Source organism: Mesoplodon mirus (genome assembly GCF_964341445.2).
Source record: "Mesoplodon mirus genome assembly, chromosome: X".
NCBI classification, from domain to species: domain Eukaryota; kingdom Metazoa; phylum Chordata; class Mammalia; order Artiodactyla; family Ziphiidae; genus Mesoplodon; species Mesoplodon mirus.
The window spans coordinates 51404894-51419948 of record NC_138981.1 but is presented as its reverse complement, the minus strand read 5'-3'; the positions used below and the strand labels follow the sequence as shown (position 1 = coordinate 51419948).

The 15055-nt window shown below is 44.1% G+C and overlaps 1 pseudogene across 1 annotated transcript; it reads right to left on the bottom strand.

Moving 5' to 3' along the window:
• Positions 1-4853: 4853 nt before the first annotated feature.
• On the bottom strand, positions 4854-6387 carry LOC309796962 (germ cell-less protein-like 1; annotated as a pseudogene). Its single transcript has one exon. The product of its transcript is annotated as a germ cell-less protein-like 1 (transcript).
• Positions 6388-15055: the final 8668 nt, after the last annotated feature.

Here is a 15055-nt window from a genome sequence, read left to right as displayed (position 1 = left end):
TCAAATGAGAAAGGAAGCTACAGTTAGATTAAAATTGGTTGCCTGGACCATAAGTTTGGTTTGTTCCTTTGTAGATTGCAGCACCTTTGAAATTTCCACATTGCGGGGCAGACCGTTGCCTATAGGTCTGGATTCAAAGAAGAGGTCTGTGCATGGGCTATGAATTTGAGAGTCTATGACATTTAGATGGTAACAGGAGTCAAGCAAGTAAACCTTGGAACCTGAGGCAGGTGATACACCCCTTTCAAGAGACTTATCCTGAATAAAGGGAAGGGCATCAAGGCCCAGGTAGCTGAGTGAACAAGGAAGGGTGGAACTTTATGTGGGCTCATAAAATATGAATGTCTTAGGAGTCATGTTACTAGCTAAACAGGTGATGACATTGAAAACTTGGATCTTGTTTCAATCCACTTATTACAATGTGCTTTTTACTCACCCGAATTCAAAATTTTATGTTTAATCCCATGGTTTGTGCTGTGTACTTATATAAAATAGGTGCATTTTGCTATTTTAACTCTCATCAGGCAGCTTCATTGTCCAAATTCTTTGGTTTAGACTTGGCAAGCACTTTCCTGTAGACCCTGTAGCTAGACACTCCCTCTTGTTTTTCTTTTCCTCTTAAAAAAGATGGTTGTCTTTTTCTAGCACATGATGGATCTTTCATTAAAATTCCAATGCCATCTTTGTGCTGTTTCTATGTAGACCCTTTCCACAGTAGCATACTTTACACTTGTGTGCTGTCTGTGTCCAGCCCACCTACATCCCTGGGACACTGCTTTCTCCTTCATAGGCCATTGTTTATTTAGGTCTCTTATGTCTTTGAACATGAATGCTAACCTTCATCTTCTTACAGCATCTGTCTCCGGGACGCCACTAGAAGGAAACATAAGAGAAGAGGGTTTGTGTACTGAATTGTAATAACCTTTCATCACTGTCTCCTTAAGAGAGGCAGAGACAGAGACAGACTATCAAAAGATGTAACAGAGCCTGAGGCAGAAACAACCAGAAACAGGACAGCCTGACAGAAAAACAGAGACAGCTGGTTGGACAGGCTGTGAATGTCCAACAGATGGACAGAGCCAGATATTACACCTCATCCCCAAAAAGAGACAGTTAGAAAGGGATACACAGAAAGGGGCAGACACATACAGCTAGAAATACATAGATACAGAAAGAGGGAGACAGAAAGAGACAGACCCAGACAGGGACAGACAAACATATGTACAAACTAAGAGAGAGAGCGATGGTTACAGACAGAGAGAGGGAGATAGGCAGAGGCTGATAGACACAGATTGGAAGACAGAGACAGACAGACTGAGAGACAAATGCAGAGACAGAGAAAGACAAAGAGAAAGAGAGTGACACATTGAAACGGAAATGTAGAGATAGTGATGGAGAGAGACAAAGACAGAGACAGAGAGAGAGAGGGAGGGAGGGAGGGAGAGAGAGAGAGGAGAGGGACAGAGAGAGAGAGACAGAGACAGAGGCAGAGACAGATTGTGACAGAGACCGACCGAGACAGAAAGGGAAAGACAGAGACAGACAGATGGAGAAAGAGACACATGGACACAGACAGATACAGAAACAAATGGATATAGAAACACCAGAGAGATACAGAGACAGAGACAGAAAGATAGAGACAAAGACAGACACAGTCAGACAGGCACAGATTCTCAGAAACAGAGGGAAACAGAAAGATAAGGATGGTAAGACAGAGACAGAGAGTGACAAAGATAGACTGAGACAGAGACAGAGGTAGACAAAGACAGACGTAGATAGAGATAGAAAGAAATGCAGACAGAGACAACAGAGATAGAGATAGGGAATGACAGGGAGACAGAGACATACATACAGAGAGGGAAAGACAGAGACAGGGATAAATCCTCATCATTGTCAAGGACTCCACTCTATCCCATAGGGGTACACCACCTTTGGTGTGGTGTTTAGTTTGCTGTTATTTAGTGTGATTGTTTCCTGTAGCCTTACCATGACTATACATCTGGTTCTGCCTCCCCATCTCCTCACACCTTGACTAAGAGGCTACAAAAATAAGTGAGGGTCAATGTGGAAGAAGTTTTCTTCCTCATCATTAGCAGTCAAAAAGAAAGAAAAAAAATTGAAGTCAAAAAATAGGGACTGATGGGGGCTTCCCTGCTGGTGCAGTGGTTGAGAGTCCGCCTGCCAATGCAGGGAACATGGGTTCATGCCCCAGTCCGGGAAGGTCCCACATGCCATGGAGTGGCTGGGCCCATGAGCCATGGCCGCTGAGCCTGTGCATCCAGAGCCTGTGCTCCGCAACGGGAGAGGCCACAACAGTGAGAGGTCCGCGTACCGCAAAAAAAAAAAAAAAAAAAATAGGGACTGAAATTGGATAAATTGCCCAAACTGGCAATGGCAACAGTCACTGATTGTGAGATTTTAAATGTTTATTAAATGAGTGTATTTCAGCTGTCACTGTGGGTACATTATTGAACATCTTTCTATTGTAAACAGCAAAAAGCAATTTAAGAATTTAAAGTTAGTTGGGGAGGAAAATAAAAGCAGATCTCTCAGTCAATGTGCATTTCCAGATAAGCAGTCTCTGAATTCCCCAAGTGAGGATACCTCTCTTTAGATGAAATGGCATCCTGGCATTCAGCTCAAGAAAAAGTAATTGGAAATTGCTTAGAGATTTTATATAAAAGCAGTGAAATCGTTACATAAAAAATAAATAATAATTTTTACCTTTCTACTGAATCAATGACTTACACTTTCCCCCAGTTTAGTTATTTAAAAAAATGTAATGAAGTTTATTGTTTGTAATTGGTCAGATATACAGAGTATAAGGGAACACTGGGAAGGGGGGCGGAATGAGAAATTAAGGGCAAACAACAAAGGATGCAACAGCAGCTTCCTGATTGAACTATTTCTTATAACTAACTGTTATGTAAATATTACTCTAATACTAGTATGTGGGTATGGGATAATGAACCTATAAAACTGCCTTAAATGGAAAAAGTGAATAAATGAATGAATGAATGAACAAAGAAAAATAAGAAAGTCAAAAGTAATTTGTTCACAGGATGACAAAGGACAAAATTTCATTGGGAAGAGAAATATAAGCAAACGGTAAGGAAAATTCTGGTTCAACTAAATAAAACATTAAATATGGAGATTATTATTTTTAATTTATTTGTTCATCTTGTATGAACTTTTCACACTCTTCCCAAGCATGTATTTATAATTTGTATGGATTCTTAAACAGAGCTTTCCATTCTTTGACCTCCTTTAACCACAAAAATCACTCAGTGAAATGCAAACAAGTAGGGCATTTAAAAGGGAATGGGATGGGGTCAGTTTGCAAGTTAGCAGTAATCAGAAACCAACATATTCAAATCATGACTAGTGTGTTTCTCCTTTTGTGACAAAACAGTCTCTACCTCATCCTTCTCATTACTGGCTTGGTCTGCTTTTCTTTTGATCTCATTTCCAGATGCCCAGTAATTCCCACCCTAATTCAAAGGCATTCTGTTCCAGAGGTTACCACTCCTATTCTTAAGGGGGAAAGAGTCATTCCTAATACAATTTGAACATCAAAGCTTTCTGAAGAGCAAAAGCCATCAACTTGCTTAAAGAGTACTTTCTCTGGTGCATAAATAATTCATGACTGTATGCCACAGAAAAACTATATTTAGTACAGGAATAATCTCATAGAATTCATCAGCTTCCTTCCACTCCACCCCCAATATAGGGAGTTATAAGATTTGAAATGTTTCTCTGGGGTTAAAATGCTAGGGAAGTTTAAGTCTAATTAACATCAAGATATGCTTACGTTCATAAAAAGAAATGAAATTGGGTTATTTGTAGTGAGGTGGATGGACCTAGAGTCTGTCATACAGAGTGTATTAAGTCAGAAAGAGAAAAACAAATGCCATATGCTAACACATATATATGGAAACTAAAACAAAACAAAACAAAACAAAAAAGGTTCTGATGAACCTAGAGGCAGCACAGGAATAAAGACGCTGATGTAGAGAATGGACTTGAGGACACGGGGAAGGGGAAGAGTGAGCTGGGACGAAGTGAGACAGTAGCACTGATATATATATACACTACCAAGTGTAAAACAGAGAGCTAGTGGGAAGCAGCCGCATAGCACAGGGAGATCAGCTTGGTGCTTTATGACCACCTAGAGGGGTGGGATAGGGAGGGTGGGAGGGAGACACCAGGGGTAGGGGATATGGGGATATATGTATACATATAGCTGATTCACTTTGTTATACAGCAGAAACCAATACAACATTGTAAAGCAATTATGCTCCAATAAATATGTTAAAAAAATGATATGCTTAGGTTGAAGAGCAACCAATAAAAAGAAGATCATCAGTGTGGTCTGGGTGGTGTGCTCACATAGTAAGAGACCATGGAAACCAAGTAGCAGCTCTAAACACACCAATTGAAAGAGAAATGAAACTGTTACTTTAACATTCATTTAATCAAACTAAAGGAAACACATATATTAAGAGAGTTTCACTAAGAGTAGTAGAGTAGGTAGGCTCACAGTTTCTCTCTAAAGTCAAGAGCTCTTTGGCTTCACAGAAGTGATGGGCGGGGCGGGGGGTGGTGTCGATGGATCCTAAACCAGGATGACAGGTTGCCACATTAACAGCCCAAATGAGTTCTCGAGGTGTTTGCGGGGCTTCAAAATTTGTCCTCTTCATATGCTCATGTAAACAATCTCAAGTATTATGAGCTACAGTTCAACAAAGCCTCTGACAGAGTTGGTTACCAGAGATGGGCAAGCCTGGTTGGTCCCGCAGAAGGAGCTGGCATCTGGACCAAGCTGGTCATCCCTGACCCCAGGAAAGAGCTGCTCAGTTCTCTGAGGTTTTTTGCAGGGGCAAACGCCCTGGGAAACGCCCCTCTCGGTGGCGGTACCGGAAGTTACAGGCCACATATATGGGGAAAACCACGTCTTGGTTTTCCAGGTCCATTACCTCTAGCTCTTGATTCTGTCTCAGGGAAAGCATCCGGTATTCTGTGCGCTTCCTGAAAACGGCTCTCCCAGCCCTGTCCAAGGAGGACAGGCGCAGGCGGAACGTGACCTTTCTCTGCCAGAGTAAGGTGACCCCGAGGCTGCGGGACTTGTTCCGTGCGCTGCACCGGAAAATGATGTGCTGGTTGGCATAGCACACCACCAGGTCCCAGCTGAAGTCGAAGCCTTCCCACTGCCAGCTGCACTGCTTGTCCTATGGAGGTGGCCCCTGCACCGCATGCTGTTCCCCTGGGGGTCGGACACATAGACGTCCACGGGCCAGAGCTTTCTGGTCTGCTCAGCCCGGAGGGGGCCAAGCCAATGCTCGTTGTACACTGGGGACAGCCAAGCAGCAGGGATTGCGCATCCCGGTGGATGACGCGTGCTGACGTCAGGTCCCAGATTATGTAGGTAAGCTGCAGCTGCTGGAACACTGGCACGAAGGCTCTGCCCTGCTCGGTCTCCAGGAAAGCGGTGCCCTCCGAATCCCTCCTGGACCTGGCAAACCACGAGTCGGTGTCAGGCAATAGGGCCCTGCGCGGGCCCCTCCATGTCGGCTGCAGCTGCAAGAACGTCCACTTTTTCAGCATGGTGTACACGTCCATCTCCACCCCCATCACCAAGAGCCGTGAAGAGGCAACGACCTCTTTCATGAGATCCAGGCTGACTTCTCGCAATAGCCCCTCACTACACTGGGTCATCATGTTGTCCAGCAGCCACTGAAGACACCTGGTCCTGATGGTCGGGAGTCCGTAGCTTTCAGCAGAGTAGTAGTAGCTGCACACGATCTGGGCACTGACAGTCTCCTTCATGACCTCCCTGCACTGCTGAATCACCTCGTCCAGCTGCAGCATGCTGGCTGTGGCCAGGATGGTGATGACTCGACCGGATGGGATGAGCATGGAGTCTCGGTACAGGGAACCTAAGGCCTCGTGCAGTGCCTCACGATCAATGTTCTCGTCAGGCACCTGCAACTCTATAGTATCCATGTTTGTCTCCCGCCAAGCGCCACTGAACATGCTAGCAAAGTACCCTGACTGGCACAAGGAGACCCTATGCAAGTTCCACTCCTCCCCCTGTGCGCAGATCCGCACGTCGCTCTGTTCTCCTCTCAGGAAGAGTGCCTCATAAACGGACCCTGAACAATGTTTAGCATGTTTCCGGCAGCTCTCTTTTGTGAGCGGCCCCACTGGGCCTGTCTTCCACTTGCGGCTCCCCTGACTGGCGGCGGGTCTGGCATCTTCACTATCGTTCCCTTCCTCTCTCTCTGCCACTACTGCCTCCTCAGCCTCCTCCTCCCCGCCACAGGCACCTGGCTCCTCTGGGGCACGCCCCCACCAGTGCCATGGCATCCTACTGCTTCGTGCTCCCATGGCCTATACCTCAGTGGTGCAGTGGACAAGCTTCCTTTTCAGGCGTCGTTGCCACGGGCACGAGCTCAGCCCAGAGTGCTGCTGGGTACGGATGACGTTTGCTCTAACGGTCTCTAGAGAGGACGCCACGCTAAGCCACACCCACTAGGCCCCACCCCGCCGGATAAGGGCACTCCGTACCAGGGATTCCACTCTGTTTATCTTTCCCTCCTGGGATGATTGCTGTCAGGCTCCCTTCATAAGATGATGGGGGAACAGGGGCCTTTGTGTGCGAATTTTCCCCATTAATTCCAAGAACGCTCTTCCCCATCTAAAACAGTTAGTGATTATTCCTTTATGGAGAATTACATCTTGGTTCCAGCTCTGTCCTCTAGGCACCTTAATTTCCATAATTAACTTCTTAGGCTATCTCATCACTTGACCTGTGAAACCATGTTTTTGTGATAAAAGTGGCAATTTTGCCCCAGTCTTTGCTTTGGTCTTTAACTTTTGTTTTAATATAGCATTGCCAATTATAGAATCATTTGGAACTCTGTGTGTGTGTGTGCATGCCCGTGTGCATGTGCATGCACATGTGCGTCCAATCAGCTTCTCAGAGTGCATGACTCCATTTTCCATAGGCACACATACCTTTAGTTTGTGGGAAGATCTTATGTTCCCAAAATAATTTTAGCTTTTTTTTAATGTTTTTATTTTTGTTCCCACTCCACCTGTGTGAACATCTTGAGCTCTCTTGGCACTTTCATTGTTTCTTGCAAACAACTACTCATTCCTCGTGGTTTGAGCTCTGGATCAAAGACCACCGTTTCTCACACCTCCAAGGCAGTTATATATATCTTTCTTCAACTGTACTCCCATCAGGCCTTGATCAAATATTTATCCCAATATGGCTGTAGTTATTTTACTGTATTATTTTTCAGCACTAGATTTTTGAATGTTTGAGGCAAGGACTTTGGATTACCAGCACCAGACACAAGGCTTAGCAAAGTAACAAACTTACAGTGAAAGAAAATGAGGAATGAATGGGATGTTTTCCATTTTTGAGGAAATGAATAATATTAAATACTGCACTGACAAGTGTAATATGCTAAACAAATGATGTGTTGCAGAGAGAGTCTGGATCTTTCAATGACAAGGGAAGTACAGTATAAGAGAAAATACAAACAAACAAAATCCTCTTGAAAATGGCAAGCATCTAAGTTCATTTGATCCTGCCTAAGGAGAATGTTTACATAATTTGAATAGTGCAGTATAACAATATGTTACATTTTAAGAATTCTCTGTTATATAGCTTTACAGAGGTGCTGATAAGAGGGTCTACAAAAAGGCTGCATGTTCAGTGGCGCTTGACGGGAGACAAACATGGATACTATAGAGTTGCAGGTGCCTGACGAGAACATTGATCGTGAGGCACTGCACGAGGCCTTAGGTTCCCTGTACCGAGACTCCATGCTCATCCCATCCGGTCGAGTCATCACCATCCTGGCCACAGCCAGCATGCTGCAGCTGGACGAGGTGATTCAGCAGTGCAGGGAGGTCATGAAGGAGACTGTCAGTGCCCAGATCGTGTGCAGCTACTACTACTCTGCTGAAAGCTACGGACTCCCGACCATCAGGACCAGGTGTCTTCAGTGGCTGCTGGACAACATGATGACCCAGTGTAGTGAGGGGCTATTGCGAGAAGTCAGCCTGGATCTCATGAAAGAGGTCGTTGCCTCTTCACGGCTCTTGGTGATGGGGGTGGAGATGGACGTGTACACCATGCTGAAAAAGTGGACGTTCTTGCAGCTGCAGCCGACATGGAGGGGCCCGCGCAGGGCCCTATTGCCTGACACCGACTCGTGGTTTGCCAGGTCCAGGAGGGATTCGGAGGGCACCGCTTTCCTGGAGACCGAGCAGGGCAGAGCCTTCGTGCCAGTGTTCCAGCAGCTGCAGCTTACCTACATAATCTGGGACCTGACGTCAGCACGCGTCATCCACCGGGATGCGCAATCCCTGCTGCTTGGCTGTCCCCAGTGTACAACGAGCATTGGCTTGGCCCCCTCCGGGCTGAGCAGACCAGAAAGCTCTGGCCCGTGGACGTCTATGTGTCCGACCCCCAGGGGAACAGCATGCGGTGCAGGGGCCACCTCCATAGGACAAGCAGTGCAGCTGGCAGTGGGAAGGCTTCGACTTCAGCTGGGACCTGGTGGTGTGCTATGCCAACCAGCACATCATTTTCCGGTGCAGCGCACGGAACAAGTCCCGCAGCCTCGGGGTCACCTTACTCTGGCAGAGAAAGGTCACGTTCCGCCTGCGCCTGTCCTCCTTGGACAGGGCTGGGAGAGCCGTTTTCAGGAAGCGCACAGAATACCGGATGCTTTCCCTGAGACAGAATCAAGAGCTAGAGGTAATGGACCTGGAAAACCAAGACGTGGTTTTCCCCATATATGTGGCCTGTAACTTCCGGTACCGCCACCGAGAGGGGCGTTTCCCAGGGCGTTTGCCCCTGCAAAAAACCTCAGAGAACTGAGCAGCTCTTTCCTGGGGTCAGGGATGACCAGCTTGGTCCAGATGCCAGCTCCTTCTGCGGGACCAACCAGGCTTGCCCATCTCTGGTAACCAACTCTGTCAGAGGCTTTGTTGAACTGTAGCTCATAATACTTGAGATTGTTTACATGAGCATATGAAGAGGACAAATTTTGAAGCCCCGCAAACACCTCGAGAACTCATTTGGGCTGTTAATGTGGCAACCTGTCATCCTGGTTTAGGATCCATCGACACCACCCCCCGCCCCGCCCATCACTTCTGTGAAGCCAAAGAGCTCTTGACTTTAGAGAGAAACTGTGAGCCTACCTACTCTACTACTCTTAGTGAAACTCTCTTAATATATGTGTTTCCTTTAGTTTGATTAAATGAATGTTAAAGTAACAGTTTCATTTCTCTTTCAATTGGTGTGTTTAGAGCTGCTACTTGGTTTCCATGGTCTCTTACTATGTGAGCACACCACCCAGACCACACTGATGATCTTCTTTTTATTGGTTGCTCTTCAACCTAAGCATATCATTTTTTTAACATATTTATTGGAGCATAATTGCTTTACAATGTTGTATTGGTTTCTGCTGTATAACAAAGTGAATCAGCTATATGTATACATATATCCCCATATCCCCTACCCCTGGTGTCTCCCTCCCACCCTCCCTATCCCACCCCTCTAGGTGGTCATAAAGCACCAAGCTGATCTCCCTGTGCTATGCGGCTGCTTCCCACTAGCTCTCTGTTTTACACTTGGTAGTGTATATATATATCAGTGCTACTGTCTCACTTCGTCCCAGCTCACTCTTCCCCTTCCCCGTGTCCTCAAGTCCATTCTCTACATCAGCGTCTTTATTCCTGTGCTGCCCCTAGGTTCATCAGAACCATTTTTTTTTAGATTCCATATATTTGTGTTAGCATATGGCATTTGTTTTTCTCTTTCTGACTTACTTCACTCTGTATGATGGACTCTAGGTCCATCCACCTCACCACAAATAACCCAATTTCATTTCTTTTTATGAACCTAAACATATCTTGATGTTAGTTAGACTTAAACTTCCCTAGCATTTTAACCCCAGAGAAACATTTCAAGTCTTATAACTCCCTATATTGGGGGTGGAGTGGAAGGAAGCAGATGAATTCTGTGAGATTATTCCTGTACTAAATATAGTTTTTTCTGTGGCATACAGTCATGAATTATTTATGCACCAGAGAAAGTACTCTTTAAGCAAGTTGATGGCCTTTGCTCTTCAGATACCTTTGACGTTCAAATTGTGTTAGGAAAAACTCTTTCCCACTTAAGGACAGGACTGGTAACCTCTGGAATGGAATGCCTTTGAATTATAGTGGGAATTACTTGGCATCTGGAAATGAGATCAAAAGACAAGCAGTCCAAGCCACTAATCAAAAGGATAAGGTAGAATGTGGTTTTGTCACAAAAGGAGAAACACACCAGTTATGATTCCTATATGTTGGTTTCTGATTATTGTTAACTTGCAAACTGGCCCCATCCCATTCCCTTTTAAATGCCCTACTTGTTTGCATTTCACTGAGTGATTTTTGTGGTTAAAGAAGGTCAAAGAATGGAAAGCTCTGTTTAAGAATCCATACAAATTATAAATACACGCTTGGAAGGAGTGTGAAAAGTTCATACAAGATGAACAAATAAATTAAAAAGAATAATCACCAGATTTAATGTTTTACTTAGTTGAAACCAGAATTTTCCTTACCGTTTGCTTATATTTCTCTTCCCAATGAGATTTTATCCTTTGTCATCCAGTGAACAAATTACTTTTGATTTTCTTTTTTTCTTTCTTCATTCACTCATTCATTTATTCATTTTTACCCTTTAAGGAGGTTTTAAAGGCTTCATTAACCCAAACCCACATACTAGTATTAGAGTAATATTTACATAACAGTTAGTTATAAGAAATAGTTCAATCAGGAAGCTGCTGTTGCATCCTTTGATGTTTGCCCTTAATTTCTCATTCCGCCCCCCTTCCCAGTGTTCCCTTATACTCTGTATATCTGACCAATTACAAACAATAAACTTCATTACATTTTTTTAATAACTAAACTGAAGGAAAGAGTAAGTCATTGATTCAGTAGAAAGGTAAAAATTATTATTTATTTTTTATGTAACAATTTCACTTCGTTTATATAAAATCTCTAAGCAATTTCCAATTATTTTTTCTTGAACTGAATGCCAGGATGCCATTTCATCTAAAGACAGGTTATCTGGAAATGCACCTTGAATGAGAGATCTGCTTTTGTTTTCCTCCCCAACTAACTTTAAATTCTTAAATTGCTTTTTGATGTTTACAATAGAAAGATGTTCAATAATGTGCACACAGTGACAGCTGAAATACACTCATTTAATAAACATTTAAATTGTCACAATCCGTTAGTGTTGCCATTTGCCAGTTTGGGCAATTTATCCAATATCAGTCCGTATTTTTTGACTTCAATGGTTTTTTTTTTTTTTTTCGTTTCTTTTTGACTGCTAAGGATGAGGAGGAAAGCTTCTCCCACCTTGACACTCACTTTGTTTTGTAGCCACTTACTCAAGGCGTGGGGGAGATGGGGAGACAGAACCAGATGTATAGTCATGGTAATGCTACAGGAAACAATCACACTAAATAACAGCAAACTAAACACCACACCAAAGGAGGTGTACCCCTATGGGATACAGTGCAGTCCTTGACAATGATGAGGATTTATCCCTGTCTCTGTCTTTCCCTCTCTGTATGTCTGTCTCTATCTGCCTGTCATTTCCTATCTCTGTCTCTATTGCCTCTGTCTGTATCCCTATCTCTATCTATGTCTGCCTTTGTCTACCTCTGTCTGTGTCTCAGTGTGTCTATCTTTGTCACTCTCTGTCTCTGTCTTACCGTCCCTATCTTTCTGTTTCCCTCTGTATCTGACAATCTGTGCCTGACTGACTGTCTCTGTCTGGGTCTCTATCTTTCTATCTCTGTCTCTGTATCTCCCTGGTGTTTCTATATCTGTCTGTTTCTGTATCTGTCTGTGTCCATGTGTCTCTTTCTCCATCTGTCTGTCTCTGCCTTTCCCTTTCTGTCTTCGTCTGTCTCTTTCTCCATCTGTCTCTGCCTCTATCTCTGTCTCTGTCCCTCTCCTCTCTCTCTCTCTGTCCCTCCCTCCCTCTCTGTCTCTGTCTCTGTCTTTGTCTCTCTCCATCACTATCTCTACATCTCCGTTTCAATGTGCCTCTCTCTTTCTCTGTCTTTCTCTGTCTCTGCATCTGTCTCTCAGTCTGTCTGTCTCTGTCTTCCCATCTGTGTCTATCAGCCTCTGCCTGTCTCCCTGTCTCTGTCTGTAACCGTCACTCTCTTTCTTAGTTTGTACATGTGTCTGTCTGTGCCTGTCTGGGTCTGTCTTTCTCGGTCTCCCTGTCTCTCTATATATCTATTTCTATCTGTCTGTGTCTGCCCCTTTCTGTGTATCCCTTTCTACCTGTCTCTTTTTGGGGAGGAGGTGTAATATCTGGCTCTGTCCATCTGTTGGACTTTCTCAGCCTGCCCAACCAGCTGTCTCTGTTTTTCTGTCAGGCTGTCCTGTCTCTGGCTGTTTCTGCCTCTGGCTCTGTTACATATCTTTAGGGAGTCTGTCTCTGTCTCTGCCTGTCTTAAGGAGACTGGGATGAAAGATTATTACAATTCAGTACACAAACCCTCTTCTCGTATGTTCCCTTCCAGTGGCGTCCCAGAGACAGATGCTGTAAGAAGATAAAGGTTAGCATTCATGTTCAAAGACATAAGAGACCTAAATAAACAATGGCCTATGAAGGAGAAAGCGGTGTCCCAGGGATGTAGGTGGGCTGGACACAGACAGCACACAAGTGTAAAGTATGCTACTGTGGAAAGGGTCTATATAGAAACAGCACAAAGATGACATTGGAATTTTAGTGAAAGATCCATCATGTCCTAGAAAAAGAAAACCATCTTCTTTAAGAGGAAAAGAAAAACAAGAGGGAGTGTCTAGCCACAGGGTCTACAGGAAGGTGCTTGCCAAGTCTCAACCTCAGAATTTGGACATGAAGCTGCCTGATGAGAGTTAAAATAGCAAAATGCACCTATTTTATATGAGTACACAACACACACCATGGGATTAAACATAAAATTTTGAATTGGGGTCAGTAAGAAACACATTGAAATAAGTGGATTGAAACAAGATCCAAGGTTCCAGTGTCATCACCTGTTTAGCTAGTAACATGACTCCTAAGACATTCATATTTTATGAGCCCACATAAGGTTCCGCCCTTTCCTTGCCCACTCAGCTACCTGGGCCTTGATGCCCTTCCCTTTATTCAGGATAAATCTCTTGGAAGGGGTGTATCACCTGCCTCACGTTCCAAGGTTTACTTGCTTGACTCCTGTTACCATCTAAATGTCATAGACTGTCAAATTCATAGCCCATGCACAGACCTCTTCTTTGCATCCAGACCTATAGGCAACGGTCTGCCCCACAACGTGGAAATCTCAAAGGTGCTGCAATCTACAAAGGAACAAAATCGAACTTATGGTCCAGGCAACCAATTTTAATCTAACTGTAGCTTCCTTCCTCACTAGAATAAATAAATAGAAAGACATTGATGGTGGTAAGGAGATAACAACCAAGACGTTGGCTGAAAGTTATACTTCCTCAAGTGTTTGTTTGAGTTTCAGGAATCAAATTTGTCCGTTCATGATGTTCTAAAGATAGGTGGCGTTTTCTCTAGTAGGCCAGAGAACTGAAATTTACCTCATTTACTTAGACGACAAATAGCCAATTGATATATGAACAGTCTTTGGAAAGATTTGTTCTAACGGTGCAGGCGAATGTTTGGTTTAGTCTGTGAACACATTTTCCACATCGATTGTTATGATCAGATTCTGAGATTAGACAACAAAGAATAATTTCACTCCATATTGTAGCAAAATTCAACTATCAAACTTGGTTTAAAGAGTAGCAGGATGATATGATGCAGTGGAAGGGATAAAAACAATGTGTGCAAATTCATGCTAAGATTTGAATACCCAAAAGATCCTTAAGTCTCTGAAAAGTATTCATCACATAAACACAATGCATTGCATTGGTGATACCTGTCAAGTTTTTTTTTTTTTTTTTTTTTTTTTTTTTTTTGCGGTACGCGGGCCTCTTACCGTCGTGGCCTCTCCCGTTGCAGAGCACAGGCTCCGAATGCACAGGCTCAGCGGCCATGGCTCACGGGCCTAGCCACTCCGTGGCATGTGGGATCTTCATGGACCGGGGCACCAACCTGTGTCCCCTGCATCGGCAGGCGGACTCTCAACCACTGCGCCACCAGGGAAGCCCCTGTCAAGTAATTTTTTAAAAAAATAAAAATATTACAAGGTGATGGTAAAAATAGGAATCTACAAGCAACTGATTGTTTTCATTAGCATGTTTGAAGCACATGGAATTTTGTGAAGAACCGTGACTCTAAGTGAATTAAAAATTTCCAAGCAGTCACGAAGAGCATGTTTTGAATGAAGGCTAGTGGCTGAGTATGGTCCACCAGCAGGTGAGGAGACTTCCTGTAAGAGCTACATTCTCCAAAATGGTAGCCCCTAAATAGTCATATGTGACTATTTAAATTGATTACAATTAAGTAAAGTTGAAAATTCAGTCTCTCAGTCTCACTAGCGACATTTGAAGTGCTCAATGGCTGCGTGTAAACAGTGGCTACTGCACTGTGTGCAGCACAGATATGGGACATTTCTATCAGTGCAGAGAGTTCTGTTAGATAGTGCTGTTCTATAATCAGTTGCCCCGAGTAAATTTTACGTTTCTTTCTACTTCTGAATACATAGGTTGCTTGGATAACCTCGAAGTGCGTTGATGATGTTTGTGGGGGTGGGGAGGAGTTAGAACAATGGAAATACAAAGTGGTCACGTTTGGATTTGCAGGGTCTCATCAGGATCTCATCTGTCTCACCGTGCTTGTTGAGATGTTATGGAGGCTGGGGCCTGGGCTTGAGGAAGGTTGGTAGCCACCCACAGGGATGGTTTGTTCTGAAGCCCTGTGCTCTGGAATTTGGGGAATTGGGGTCTTATCTTCTGTGGCCCATAGAGCATGTGACCTGGTAGTCAGACCATCATCTCAAACTCATTGTCCAAAACTCAACTTTTTCCT